General features: G+C 38.1%; 1 long non-coding RNA gene across 1 annotated transcript; it reads right to left on the bottom strand.

Annotated features, from left to right (window-relative positions):
* Window positions 1-2,199: 2,199 nt before the first annotated feature.
* Window positions 2,200-6,409, bottom strand: LOC106962948 (uncharacterized). Its single transcript, XR_001428081.1, has 3 exons — window positions 6,175-6,409; window positions 3,345-3,450; window positions 2,200-3,157 (listed from the first exon to the last, which is right to left on the bottom strand). It is a non-coding gene; the product is annotated as an uncharacterized LOC106962948 (long non-coding RNA).
* Window positions 6,410-14,308: the final 7,899 nt, after the last annotated feature.

Raw genomic sequence — 14,308 nt, 5'->3', positions numbered from 1 at the left:
GGCTTGTAATGAATATTTACTGCATGATTATTAATGGCTTATACAATAAATAACCAGCAAAGATGGCACACTCAAAGGCCACCACACAGTTTAAAGAACATGAACTTTATAAATGGATCATCGTATATGGGTTTCTTTATATAATATGAACTTCATTACAACAGTGTAGTTAAATTCTTTTGGGATACAAACAGTTTGTAATCATTTGCTTCTCAGTGACTTTTTATTCAGTTTAGCTCCTTTTCCATTTGTTTTTACTTCAGATATTAGAGATGTTTGTTGTCGTTTATCCACTGATATTTGCTTCTCATCCCTCAAGTTTTACTGGTGTAGGAAGGTAGACGTAACTTGAGGATGTCATGGTGCAAGTGAAAAATGAATTCTTTGTTTTTGGAATAAGTAGAAAAAAAAGGGAGAATGGGCCTCATTGGAGGTCTATTGCGCTTTTCTGAAGTTAAATATAAAATCATTTCAGACTAATTTACTATATCTTTATTTAAAATAATAGTTTTCATAAATTGTTGAGAACCTCAGTTTTTATTGCTCGTAATATTCCCTTACAAATTAACCCTATTTTTGAATGCAATGTCTTCACTGCAAACTGAAGTCATTTCTGTAGAAGGTGGCTGTGAAGACTCGTATCTGCTATGTAAAATAAAACTTTAGAGAAACTTTGCTTTCCAAAAAGAAGTGCTTAGGTTGAAATGAAAAGCGGCTGAAAAGGCAGCCATTCAAGACGCGTCAGCATGTATGGAATTCTGATCTTCTTAATTGGAGGAAGGAATGGATATCAATCTCTTCATTCCATGGGAACCATTTTTTTTGAGCGAGCGTCGGCGATTGAATTTCTGGATGGATGTCCTCTATTCTACAAGACACTTGTCTCTTATCTCCCTCTTATCTGTGAGGATCAAAGCATGCGGACTCTTGAATTACCTATCCATACAATGTCATCTGTTTGTCCCCCAAGTTGGTGTAACCCGACCTTGAAATCAGAGCCGGCTAAAATAAATAAATGAAACCCTAATCAAAAATGCTACTCTCCTTTTGGATGGGCATCAAAGAGGAAGGATGATCCATCCTGATTTGATTTTGTTTCCAAACCACATGATGCATTCGGACAATTAAAATTTCAGCAAGTCATTCGCCGATAGCCCTGTGAGTGAGTGCCGCCGGGGCCGGGACCTGGTTTTGGATTTCTTGCGGTTCTGCCGACACTCTGAGGGCAGGTTATTTATTTTGGCGCCCTGCCATGGCCAAGAAAACCCATGTTTCTGGGAGTGTGCGTCTGAAGTTAGAGCAAGGTCAAAACTGTTGGAAGTGAGTGAAGTGGTGCAGGGCTGCTGCATGTTCCAGACACGCCAACCGCTTAACACCCATAGTTTTTCCGATAATGACTTTAGATTCCCAAACTCATTTACAATACAAAAGTGAGTTAACAGCTACAGTTAAGCTGAAAATTATTCAAATCAGATTTCAGATTTAGCTTTTACATCCACTTCTTCCAAGTAAAAGGTTTATTTCTGATGAGTTGAGACAGCCATCTTTCAAAAGATTAAAGTAGTTCTGAAATTTTTTTTTTTTTTTACATTTTATTTAAAAATTCTCACATCTAAAATTAAATTGTTTTCAATAATCAATGGTAAAATCTTTATTAGCCTTAAAGCAGCTGAGGCCTTTTTATAATTGCTGGCCGGTTTTCCACACACGTCCACTGACGTGATTTTTGTCGATGAGCCTCCTGGAAAGCCTCGTTGCCATTTCCCTAATCTTTGGCTCCCTCTACCAATTTCCTTTTGGACTCAAAAGCATTAGCATTACTTCCAGTTGTAAAAACTCTGGTGTTCAAAAACAAAAATTGCTTTTAAACCTAAATCTGTCAAGGGTATGAATAATTTAAGGGGAAATCTGTAAAGTAACACAAAATTACAGTTTCCTTTTTATTTTGAAATCATACAAGGTCTTGAACAGTTTCAGATGCTGATTTTTTTTATGCACCAACTAAAAGAAATCCTGCCTTTAAAATAAAAATAAAATAGTTGCTACTGTACTTTTGTACCAATTTAATTTTCAGATTAAATAACTCGTTACCAAACTAACATCTGATGCTACCAATGACTCCTCTCCAGGCATTTTTTATTAAAATTTACAAAGTAGATATGTTATGAACATGTTAGATATTCCACAATAGAAATAAAGTTAATTGTGCAATGATGCATGAAGTAGGACTGAGAAATGGATCAGGTAGCTTAATACAGCAATAAGTATTCAATTGTTAGAATTTTAAGCAAAAGCATGGAGATCATGCTTTACGTTTGTTTTATCATTTTAATATGTGAAATTACGTTTAATTGCATTTCTTATTTAATGAAAGCACCACAATGCAAAAGTGTGCTTTTTTGACAATTACAGAATACTGAAAGTTTTGTGCACATTTGTAACGCAGAGTGTTTCATTTTGTCACCGTTCTGCCCGTGTTTGGATCCTCAAACAGACCTGTCATGGCAATAAAGACCTATTGAATCTTAACAGTTAATTAAAACCATAATCTACATGAATGATAAATGTCTTATCTCCAATTAGACCAAGTGAGAGCACACAACATAATATGAAACAAAGGCTAAAAAAAATAAAAATAAATTAGTTTTCACAAATATTTAACACTTGTTCATTTTCTGTTTGTTTTGCTCCAACATAAAGTAGAAAATCCTCTGTGGTTAAAGATTAAAAGTCACAGCCATTTAAAAGTAATTTAATCATGCAGAGTTTGACTTTAAAGTTTTTCCTTCAAATTAATCAAAAGCAGTTCTGGGTTGTGAGCATTCCTCTCCCCTACATGTGAATGCATAAGAGGCTTGTGTGAACCCACTTATGGAGTATTTTGCAGTCAGTGTAGCATGACGGCTGCACTGATAAAAGAAAATGAAACAATGTGATTAAGATGAAGTCATCAAGTATAATCTGCCTCTGCAAAGCGGCACTGCAGGGTTGGGGAGAAGGCATACGACTGTGCTGGGGGCGACGGACATCGGGATGGGGTGGTGCAGCAGTCCGTGACACTCTTGTACCCCGAGGGGTCCATCCAAGAGGAAAGTGGCAGCGGAGAGGGAGTCATCAAATTTAGCTCGAGCAAAATGTGTCAGAGGACAAAGCCGGTCTACAACAGAAATGTTGATTTAGAAAAGCACTGGCACAAGGCAACTTCACTCCTGGCTGAGAATAACTGAGCACCATGGAGACGGGACATGAGTGCTTTTATCATTTTAAACATGACACCCCTTCTCATTTCATTTTTCCACAATACATTTCAGTCTGAGAAAAAGCACTCTTCAAAAACAACTCACCATGAAAGAAATAAAAGGGATATACATCTACAGGATTAAAGCCAGTGACATTCCTTGCTATTGACAAGATTTTGACTTGCAAGTGATCTGGCAGTTCTTGGCAGAGCTACAGGAAAAAAGAAAAAATATATATACATTTCAGTGGTTCTTTATTTGTAGTATACCTTTATCCACCCATCACAACACAAACAGCAGTACTACAAGACTTTGGCAGCTTATGTTTTGTTGAAAACAAAGTGTCACTCTTAACTGGTACCAAATAGTTGTTAGAAGACTGGAGGTCAGTTTTTCATTTTATTACATAAAAGTTGATTTTAATGTTTTATCCCAACAAACATCTACAAACTTTATGCAGCCACCTTTCAACAGACACCCTGCTTGCCAATTAGCAACTCCCACAGTTGCTCAGTAATCTAGGTTCCCCTGAGAAAGTAGAGATGGGGTGGTGCGTATACTAAAGATTGTTTTAATAGCTCAGGAAATAAGCTAATATGCTAAAGTTTTCAGTTCAGGTACCCAGTTATTTGAAATCACTGTAAACACAGAAAAAAAAACTGATTAAAATACTAAAATTGATAAAATGAGCAAGCAGAATAGTACATATTTTTACATTACAAACACAAGCTTGCTGTATTTTTATGCAACTGTTAGGTTTCACAGTAAGAGAATAGCTGAAGTTTAAGTACTCTAAATTTGTCAGTTTCTCAGCATCCTGTGCACTTCATGATGTCAATGTTGAGGCATTGACTTTTTTCCAATGTCACAATGCTGCCATCAAGTGTACACTTGTACATATTACAGTAATTACTGTTTATGGTAAATAAAGTTGCTGCACCAACAGATTTCTTAAACTCTAATTTTAACACAACAGGATTTCAGTATATCAACACAATACCATACTTTGCAGGCAGTTTTAAACAAAATTTTACCACTTTCATCCAGTGTTACTTTATTGGTTATAATTACGAGCAAATTTTGTCCATGGTAAAAATCATAACTGAATGAGTTCCCCCCCCAAACCTTAGAACTGGGGTAAATCAATCCCAAATAGCTACAGCTGGGACCAACAGCTTCTGTATACCTCAGTAAAGCTGAATATAACTGAACGCCTCTAAACTGCAGTGATTTTAGTATACTGAACCACACCAACATGTCATATTTAAGAATAGAATTAACATTTCACATAAGGTTTTTTTTGGCTGACTTTTGCATTTTATTTTATTTGCAAATTCAACTGTGTATTTCAGTACAGTATGAGGTAGTAAGAGTTAAGCAGCATTTAATTGGCAAGTACAAAACCATATCAGAAGAGCTTAACAATCCAGTATTCATTTAGTAAAAACTGAGTGCAATCGGAAGAGCGGCATGAGCAAAAACCAAGTACACCTCTGCTGTTTCAGTAGAATTAAAGAGAAATCAGAAAGTTAGTAAGCATGGTCAGCTGCAACTGCACTAAAACTAATGGCGCAAATCACAACCTTCACCCCAGACCAGCTGTTGGGCTTTTATAAAAGCCATTTTTATTGCACTGTCAACATTGGAGACATTACCACTATAATAATAATCAAGGCAGAAATTACTGTGCTCATTGAACTTGGATGAGACTAGAAATCCATATGATAAAGGAAATGCTCATTACAAGCAACTTTAACATAATATATCTGCACGTTTCATTTATAATGCACAAAAAACTGATAAGAAAAAAGTTATATATAACATCACTTAAATAAAGAATCCCTCTATCCATTTCCTACATTTGTTGCACTGAATAAGGCACATCTTATGCACAAAAAGAAAAAAAACAAACAAATTAAATCTTCTCAATGTTAGAAAATCTACTGGAAAGGTTTGCCTTTAGTAGTGGAGAAAAATACATTTGCTTTGTAATTTAAGTTTACAAATAAACCCTAAACAAGTTAGATTTGACCCCATCGTTGCCCCATAGTGGCACAGCTCCAGTCAGTTTCCCAGTTACACTGAAACTTAAGTGACCATTCAGTGTGACAATTTTGGTGTTTAAGATGCAGTAAGGAGAAATGAGCCATTTTCTCTGGAGAGTAGATGTATTAAAAAAAAAAAAAAAAAAAGAAGAAGTCTAGTGAAAAATTATATTTCTTTTAGGTTCCTTTCTTCTCCTCTACCGAGTAGTCAATGTTTAAATTATATTTATCACCACCAAGGAGGTTGTGGTGAAAATTATTTCTCTGCAGAGCAAACAAAAGATAAAAAAAATAAATGGTGCAGATGGTTTGTGAGTAAGTGGATTCTGAGGCAAGGTCAATAACAGAATGGCACCAAAGAAGGTCCTGTGGTGCTTCTACATTTCATGCCACAGCACGATTTTCAGCTCGCCCCGCATCCCATCTCTCCTGAGGTGTCAAAAGTCTAGAAAACATCCAACATAGATGATGAGAGGATAGCACTTCAATTTTAAAAGTTGTGGAAGAGGGAAAAAAAAAAACTCCCCATGTCACAAAATTAAATCCCAGAAAAGGTTTGCCTAAATATCTTCTCCAACCACTAATAAAACTTACCTACAGACCAAACCCTTCAGTCAATTTTCCAACATTTAAAGGTTCCATAAAATGCATAAACCAGGGGTGCCCAAAGTCAGGCCAGCATCCTGCATGTTTTAGTTCTCACCCTGGATTGACACACCTGGATCCAATGGTGGCTCATTTGAGGCCTAAGAAGAACAGACATGCTGAGAAGGTTGTTACTATCACTCAGTTACACTGAAACATAAGTGACTATTCAGGGTGAGAACTAAAACATGCATGATGCCAGCCCTTGAGGATCAACTTTGGGCACCACTGGTAATGGTGCCCACCTGGACCTCCATATTTTTCTTGGCTGCTTCTCATCTCTTTTTCCTCCTTGGCCAGGCAGCTCAGTGACAGGTTTTCAGTTCAGTCTCATTTTTAAAAGGTAGGTTTTCCTCAGGATAAACACCTTCTCTTTGGCTGCAAGTGATTTCCTCCCAGAACGGCACTGTGTCCTCGCCCAGTACTCTCTTCAATTCTCCGTCCCTGTTGTGCGTCACATCAACAGGTGAACCTCATCAGCCTAATCAAGCCATTGCGCGCCTTTTTGTGGCGATGCATTTGCTGCTGTAGGACATTTGAGCACCAGACAGAGGATAGTTTTGCCACATTGCTTCTCAGACAAAACTTTACGAGAGTTTCTCATGAATAACATTTCCTTCCTTCTTACAGAAAAATCCACATGCTTTTAACATGTTTTTATATATTTTTTGGCAATTATTTTATTAATTTTCCATGAAACAAATAATGTCAATTCAAGCTTTTTTCTACTGATTCCACACCTCAGAACCAAAGCATTCAGATCACAAGCATTACATTATAGGGTTCCAACAAAATACCGTCTGGTGAGATGTTTAAAACTTTGCCAAAAACGTAAATAGGTTGTGGGCTGTAAGAACCACCAATTCACCACCTGCAGAAGTCACTTATACTTCAAAATGTTCAGTTAACACCAGAGTTGAAAGTAGAAAAAAATAATAATAATCTGGACCAATCAAAACCGATTCATCTGCCAAGAATGTTTTGCTATGACATGTCTGGTCATAAAGTCAATAATGATAAGGAGGAATTCATTTCAGCATGGCAGCAGCGACAGTACAAAACCACATCTTTGTCCACCTGTAGCCAGTAAAAAAGTCTTAGGCAATACACAGTCCATTTTTCATCTGCTGGACAACAATAAAGCTACCATTTTAGCAGAATGAGCCCCAAAATGAAGCTCCATCTTTCATCTCTTGAGCACTAACTGCTTGTCCTGAAGACAATCATTTTTCTCACTGCCTGCTTCTGCCTCTCCATCAATGTTAATGACATAGCTAGTTAAAGACACAGAAATATTCTGACAAATACACTAAGCTTGAGCTTTTCTTTTTTTGTGGTGGGGGGAGACTGGTTGACTGTGTGTTTTGTGTTCAGACTTTCTGAAACGCGCTGTAAAGATTTCAGATTGCTTCACTTGTTTGACCAGCAGAGGTCCCCAAAACACTGCAAAATAAATCCCATTGTCAGTAAAGCGACACACAGGCAGATGTAGTTTCGAGAAAAAAAAAAATTATAGTAACTTTCATGAAAGTGATTCACAATTAAATTAAATAAACATCGTGTAGCTATACTTATTTCCTCCATTGTTTAATCTAAGAAGGAAGTGCTTCAAGCTTGGGCTCGTGACGAGCTCAAATAAACAAAAGGCCAAGAAATGCAGTTGGAATCGATGTAAATACTGCTTTGTAATAATGCCAAATCGGTTGCTGACTAAAAGAGTCAATATTGCTCTATTCATTAGCGTACTTTGGTGGAGCTTAAGGATGATGAACAGAGAGGCAATATAAAGGCAGGGTAAAGAACTGGAGGCTGGCAGAGAGCCAGAACGACCTGATTAAATATAATTTGACTCTGAACCAGATGTTGATCTGCCAAACCTGCTTTGTCTCCATGACAACAAGCATCCACAAGAAAGAAGAAAAGGGTTTCAATTAAAAAAAAAGACCTAATTCCACTTAATGGTTTTAATAGAGCATAAATGTGTCAGGAGAGGACACATGAGCACAGCCTCATTATGGGTGTCAAGGCTGCAATAAGGCAGTGCTGTAGCAGTGGACACACCTGATATATTGTATTTCCTCAATTCGGCATGATTTTATGGTCTGGTCACATTTAGCTAATAAACATGAAGAAATGAAAGCTGCAAACCCTCTTTTTAGTAAGTCGTGTTAATATCCGTTTGAGAACATGTGGCACAGTGCTTAGTTGACTGCATTTTCTTGCAGCAGTAGGTTATTTTAAAGTACAATATGAATAAATCTTTCAGATGTTGAGCTTTTAGCAGGCATAGCAGATCACTAAGATGATCTTTAACAGATGTAAAGAGGCATGATGAGTTTATGGATAAGGAAAGGATCTTAGTTCTTTTTAAAGGGGCAGTATCATGTAAAATAAACCTTTTTGAGATTTACATCATGTTACAAAGTCATTCCCTCATCAAAAATATTAATGGAGTGTTGACTGGGTTCTTTTACGCATGTCTGAGGAATCCTTTAATCTCCCGTGGCAACCATCTAATTGTGAAAAACGCCTGGGTGGACCTAGTGCCGCCCTCGAGGATGAAGCTCCTCCTCCAAGCTGCAGTTTCCAAGCTTCGGAGCTTCCACCTCGCTTCCTTCGTGACTCCTCCTCTCAGCTCCTTCAGGCTAGCCAGCAGCAATTAGCAAACGCCTGGTGGAACTGCACATCTGCTGAGCTCATCATGCAAAGTGATGTTTTAATTATTGACTGAATTAGTGGTCATTTGTTTTGGCGTTCTCCCTCAGTGCAGCCAAATTTGATGCCGTCAGTCACTCACATGAAGCAGAAGATTGCGTGTGCACTTTAGAAGGACACTTGATTACGTCGCCTCTGTTACTTCCACCTCTGCTCAGCACTCTTCCAGGCTGTAATCAAGCACACATGACAGGAGCTTCCCATAGCACCTACAGCAGATTCACTGTGAAAGCCTCAGCCAAGAGGCTACCAATGGAGATGTGATGCCAAAATCTATAAAAGTAGCTTTGATAATTAGACCAGCTGCAATCAGTAGAAGAAAACTGTCACAACAAAGCCGTAAAGCCTCATGTTTTTTCAGATTTCTTTTTTAAAATAATGGCGGCGTTGTCATTCTCTGGAGATTCTCTCCATTTCCAAGTTGAATTGTCTTAATGGTTAGCTATTTAAAATCTGTGTCAAATTGCTTTTCTTTTGGCTTCTTCTTTAAAACATGTCTCTTCAGTAGCTCATCTTTGCTTGCACTGAGTCCGATTGCACTTTTAACTGGACTCCAATATCAGCAACTCCCATATTTATGCATACCTAAAAAGTATAAATCTCAGGCTCCTTTCCGTGAGAGCTGGCATGCTGCAACTTTTACAGTCCTCCCTGTAAAAGACGCCAAACCTCCGGATTATTTGCATTAAAACCCTGTCATCACTCATTTCTTTGAGATTGCAACAGGCCAGACAGTGCAGCAGTTGTAAATTTCCCCCAATGTGAGGTGAAAGACCTGTGACTGAATCAGTCACACAGGTTGTTCCCTGCGATATGACATCCCACGATCTATCTTCACCCCGAGTGTGCAGACACAAATGATCCACTGCATATTTCTCAAGAAAGATATCTGCTCTATACAAACAGTGCCAGAGCCACAGACGCAACTTCACCGCTCAACTCACACATCCGTTTTTGTCCAAATCTGGTGCCATTTACACGCAGTGGACAGACTTTCCAGCAGAGTTGCATTTACAGCCAAGAATTGTTGTTACAACTGAAGTTTAAAAAAGTGTGCTGTTAAACTACCATGCTCATTCACAGACTGAAAAACCAATTTAGGGCTCCAAGTGCCAATCCGTCTATTCTAAGGCCCACGGAAAGCAGCTGAAGAATGCACACTCATCAGACTCCTCAGACAACACTGCCATGTTATGGCAGACACTGTCTGAGCCAGGTAATTAAAAAGGATTCTCATGGGGACATGAGCTGTGAGTGTGAAAATCCAACCGAAAATGAGAAGAAAGGGGCAGAGGAGAACCTGACTGCACACATATGTTACTTTTTAAAGTTATTTTTGACATGAATTTTGTGACAAACGGCATTAGATGTCTAAAATTATGTGGAAAATGTATGATTCTAAGAGAGAAATGTACAATTTCAGATAAAGCATTGGGGGAAAACAAGGTTATATATGTAATATTTAATATAATGTGATACAATTTAAAAACAAAAAATAGTACAAAAAATTATATTCCATAGTGGTTAAATGTTTGGATGGTGATTGGGGTTTGTTGCATATCCTGATTACGGACCTGAGGGTTTTTCTTTCTTTGCAAAGAAACTCATCATGGTTCTCTCATTTTTGGTCATCAGACTCTGAAATCATTTGCCTGAGGTCAGCAGGCAACAAACAGAGTTTACTGGAGTGTGAAGGAGGCTTATAAATTTTAATACCTCTGGTCTGGTAGTGTTTAGCAGTCCCAATCTGACACAGGAGGATGCACACTGACTGCTTTGGTTTTCTTCTCCGGGGGGTTTCTAACTCTGAGCTAAGCAGCTAGAGGTTTACACAGATGGTGAAGCTGCTGTCCTGCTTTAGAGACCCCAACACACCTAAGTGTGGATTAGGTGAGGACATCCTGTTTGTGTCTGACTGCCTTCATCACTGGCGGGATTTCGACGTGTACAGGGGTTTTTTGAATTTAGCAATTGCAGTGAAGCTTAAAGTGAGGTGGAAGCTGCACGTTATTAAGACTAGATTCACGCAGAAATTGAAAAATATGTGGCTGACGTGAATCGCACGTGGACACAGACATAACAATACAACAGTCACCACGTGCTTACCTTTGAGGGTAAATGCCACAACTCCTTTCTGGAGGAAGAAGCTAAAGTTTGGCCTAAAAGAATATAATGTCACTCATAAATGTGCTTCCTCCGCGGGTGGTCTCTTTCATCCTCTGAGCTCGGGTCCTCTACCAGAGGCCTGGGAGCTTGAGGGTTCTGCGCAGTATCTTGGCTGTGTGTAGAACTGCACATTTCTGGACTGAGATGTCTGATGTTGTTCCTGATATCTGTTGTAGCCACTGCTCCAGTTTGGGGGTGACTGCCCCGAGGGCCCCGATGACCACAGGCACCACTGTGGTCTTCACCTTCCAGGTCTTTTCCAGTTCCTCTCTGAGGCCCTGGTATTTCTCCAGTTTCTCATGCTCCTTTTTCCTGATGTTGTGGTCACTTGGTATTGCTACATCCACCACAACGGCTTTCCTCTGTTCTTTATCCACAACCACGATGTCCAGTTGGTTTGCCATTACCATTTTGTCTGTCTGGATCTGGAAGTCCCACACCATATAAAAACTTGATCATGTTTTACATTGTTTCATATTTCTCAATCCCTGATTAATTTTAAAACCTTCCCTTGTCTTGCTATACTGTATAGCTTTTAGAACTTTAACAATAAACATTTGTAATCATGTACTTGGTAAAATCTTTTTACAGTTTGTCCTTATAACTTTGAGTACAGCCTCACTGATTTAGGCATCCACTTCCTGGACTAAATACCTTTTTAAGCTACCCGAGGTCTAACCACTTGTAGCAATGTGTCACAATCTCTCATGAATTCTAAGTTACTGTGATATGTACCATCACTGTATTCACATGGTAAAATGACTTACACCCCCGCCCCCACTGGGGGACATGAAAAGATATTTCTATTCTAACTTCCTCCAGCAGGACGTTGCACAATCTGACTGTCCAATAGCAAGAACCTTTGGGAACAGAAATATAAATAAGAGGCCAAGGCATTGACCCGGATTCCAAACTCCCAACTTATAAATCTTATTAAAATGTCAACAGAAACACTCAGAAGTCGGATGTCGCAGCCCTAATGGGGCTTTCTGCTGACACATGCAATACGAAAATAATCTGAGAATTTCCATGTTTTTTTTTTTTGTTTTTTTGTGTGTTTTTTTTAACCTAAATGACACACTTGTTTATTTCTGTTGCTTCTGTTGTGTCTTATTTAAAAAAAAAAGAAAAAAGAAAAGATTCACAGAGGATGTTGATTCAAAAGGCTGATTGGATTTGTCTTTTTATTGAGCTTCTGCTGAGTCTGCTGTGCCATACCAGATGGTAAATGATACATTTGTTAAAAATAAGAAGCTCTGCATAACTGACATTTCCTGCCAAAAAAAAAAAAAACATAAACAAACTAAGCAATGAGTTTAATCAGTGCAAAAAACAAACAGCAAAAAATATCTCAGAAAAAAAAATATTTTGTGAGGTTGTTTAAAGTATCACATTACAGGAATAACAAGCAATGAAATACTACAGTTGATTTTGCTTGGCCTTAGTTTTTGTTCCCTCTTCCACTGCAACTACAGAGATTCTGGAAGGACAATGACACTTTCCCAGAGTGACTGTCTTTCCTGAGAATGCGACCAAAGTTTTTGCTGAGAGTAAAACTGAATATTAAATCACACTACGAGCTGCGTCCTGAAGCAATGAGTTTGCATTTGCAAAGAAAATACTGGAAAATATTCGAAAACCCAGCTGCAAATTTGAAAATCTCATGATTTCTCCTGAAACTTTTGACATTTTGTCACACTACAACCACAGTTTTGATGTCTACAGACAATTTATGCTATAAGCTAACACAAAATAGTGCATAATTATGAAGCAGAATAAGACTATTCATAATAATAATTAAATCATCACTGTTGTTGTAACCTTTGGAATTTCACAGTATCATGACCTTAAAAATACAAGGAAAGCTAGCCAAACTAGTAGCTAACTTTCATTTGCCTTCGTATCAAAAAAGGCCGTTTTAAGGCCATTACTCCTTATTCTGTTGCGCATTTTATTTTCAAACTATTAAAAAACACACGCAGCGTGATTCAAAATCTCTAATTTTCCTGATCTCGACTTGATCCACTCAACTATCTTATTGAAAATGATGGAAATTATCAATCACATAAGCTAGCGTTAAGGCTTAATGTCAGTCTTTCGTCAAGCCGCTGTTTATCGTGGTGAAGTGGTAGAAACTATGGCTACAGCACAACTACATGGATAGGAGTACCAACCCAATCACTGTTATCTTCTGAAACAACCAGACTCTTCTTCTCCTCCTTACTCTTTGCTTATTAGCGGAACTTCCTGCGGCTGGCTACATCTTGACATTTAAAATACTGTGTTGGTCTTTGCGTCTAATTATCAGAGAGAAAACAGATGAGCGTGTTCCATGAAATCATCTCTGACATATTAGAGGGCTAATGAGGTGTTAATCTTAATTACGCGTGGATGAAAACGATGGGGTCACTCTGGAACACTAGTATAAAGAGTAATGGAAATATAACTCAACAAGAGATGTCTTAAAAGAAAAGAAAAGAAAAAAAAAAAAACGCCACCTGTCTCCAAGCAGCACCGATAAAACACTGACAAAGCCTCAACTCAGAACCACTAAATTAAATTTAGAGAGGAAAATTGGTTTACAAACCACCCACTGTCTCAAAACTGGCCGAAGATTATTTGATGTCTGCGAGGATTTATTTATTTTTTTTACCACCCTCTAATGAGCCTAAGATAATATCAACCAGTGTACAGCGAGAACTGTAAAACTGAAGTACCAGATAAATAATAAAAAAAAGAAGAACTGGTTTGTCTGGTTATATTAAGAGGAAAGTCTGATCTAAAATGTTTCCCAGCATATAACAAAGTTAAAGGGACCATATGCCCCATGACTCCCTTCCTCAGCTCCTTCAGACTAGTCAGCAGCAGTTAGCAAAAGCCTTGAACTACGCATCTGCTGAGCTTATTGTAGAAGCTACTTCTCAGTTCAAGGCTGGTAGAAACAGTGTGATGTTCTGATGACTTCCTGAAGGAGGAGTTTCAGAAAGACATAAGTCCAATTTGGAGAAATTAAATTACAAAGTCAAACATCTTTTAAGTGATATTTGTTATATAGAGCATCTTTGTAACAGTGGGTAGGATTGTTACCTGACTGTGCGATGAAATAATTCTATGTGGATGGAAAACACAAAATGTTGCTCCTTTAAGGTAGAGAAACTCTAACTCAAAAACCCAAATGTACAGACCTGTGTTGCAATCATTTCACTCTGATGCCCTCAAATAAAACCCAGGGCAGTCAATATCCATTAGAAGCCATCTGTCTAGTAAAAAGAGTCCATATGTGTGTAATCTCAAGCTTTTAACATGTTTTTTTTTTAGTGAAGCTGTATCAGATTTCCCAGGCGTGCTAGTGCTAATGTTGAGGTTGTGTTTGATAAACTTTATACACCGGGATGAAAAACCTCACATAAGAAGCATTTTGTTAGGATGTGTCATTGGACTTGCTCAGGAAATCCAATTACTTCTTCTGACCTTTACATAAACATATGAGGCAGCCAG

Source organism: Poecilia latipinna, unplaced genomic scaffold (genome assembly GCF_001443285.1).
Source record: "Poecilia latipinna isolate Pla-1442-1.1 unplaced genomic scaffold, P_latipinna-1.0 Scaffold1476, whole genome shotgun sequence".
Taxonomy (NCBI): Eukaryota; Metazoa; Chordata; class Actinopteri; order Cyprinodontiformes; family Poeciliidae; genus Poecilia; species Poecilia latipinna.
The sequence above is the reverse complement of the archived record's forward strand: the minus strand, read 5'-3'. Positions and strand labels throughout refer to the sequence as shown.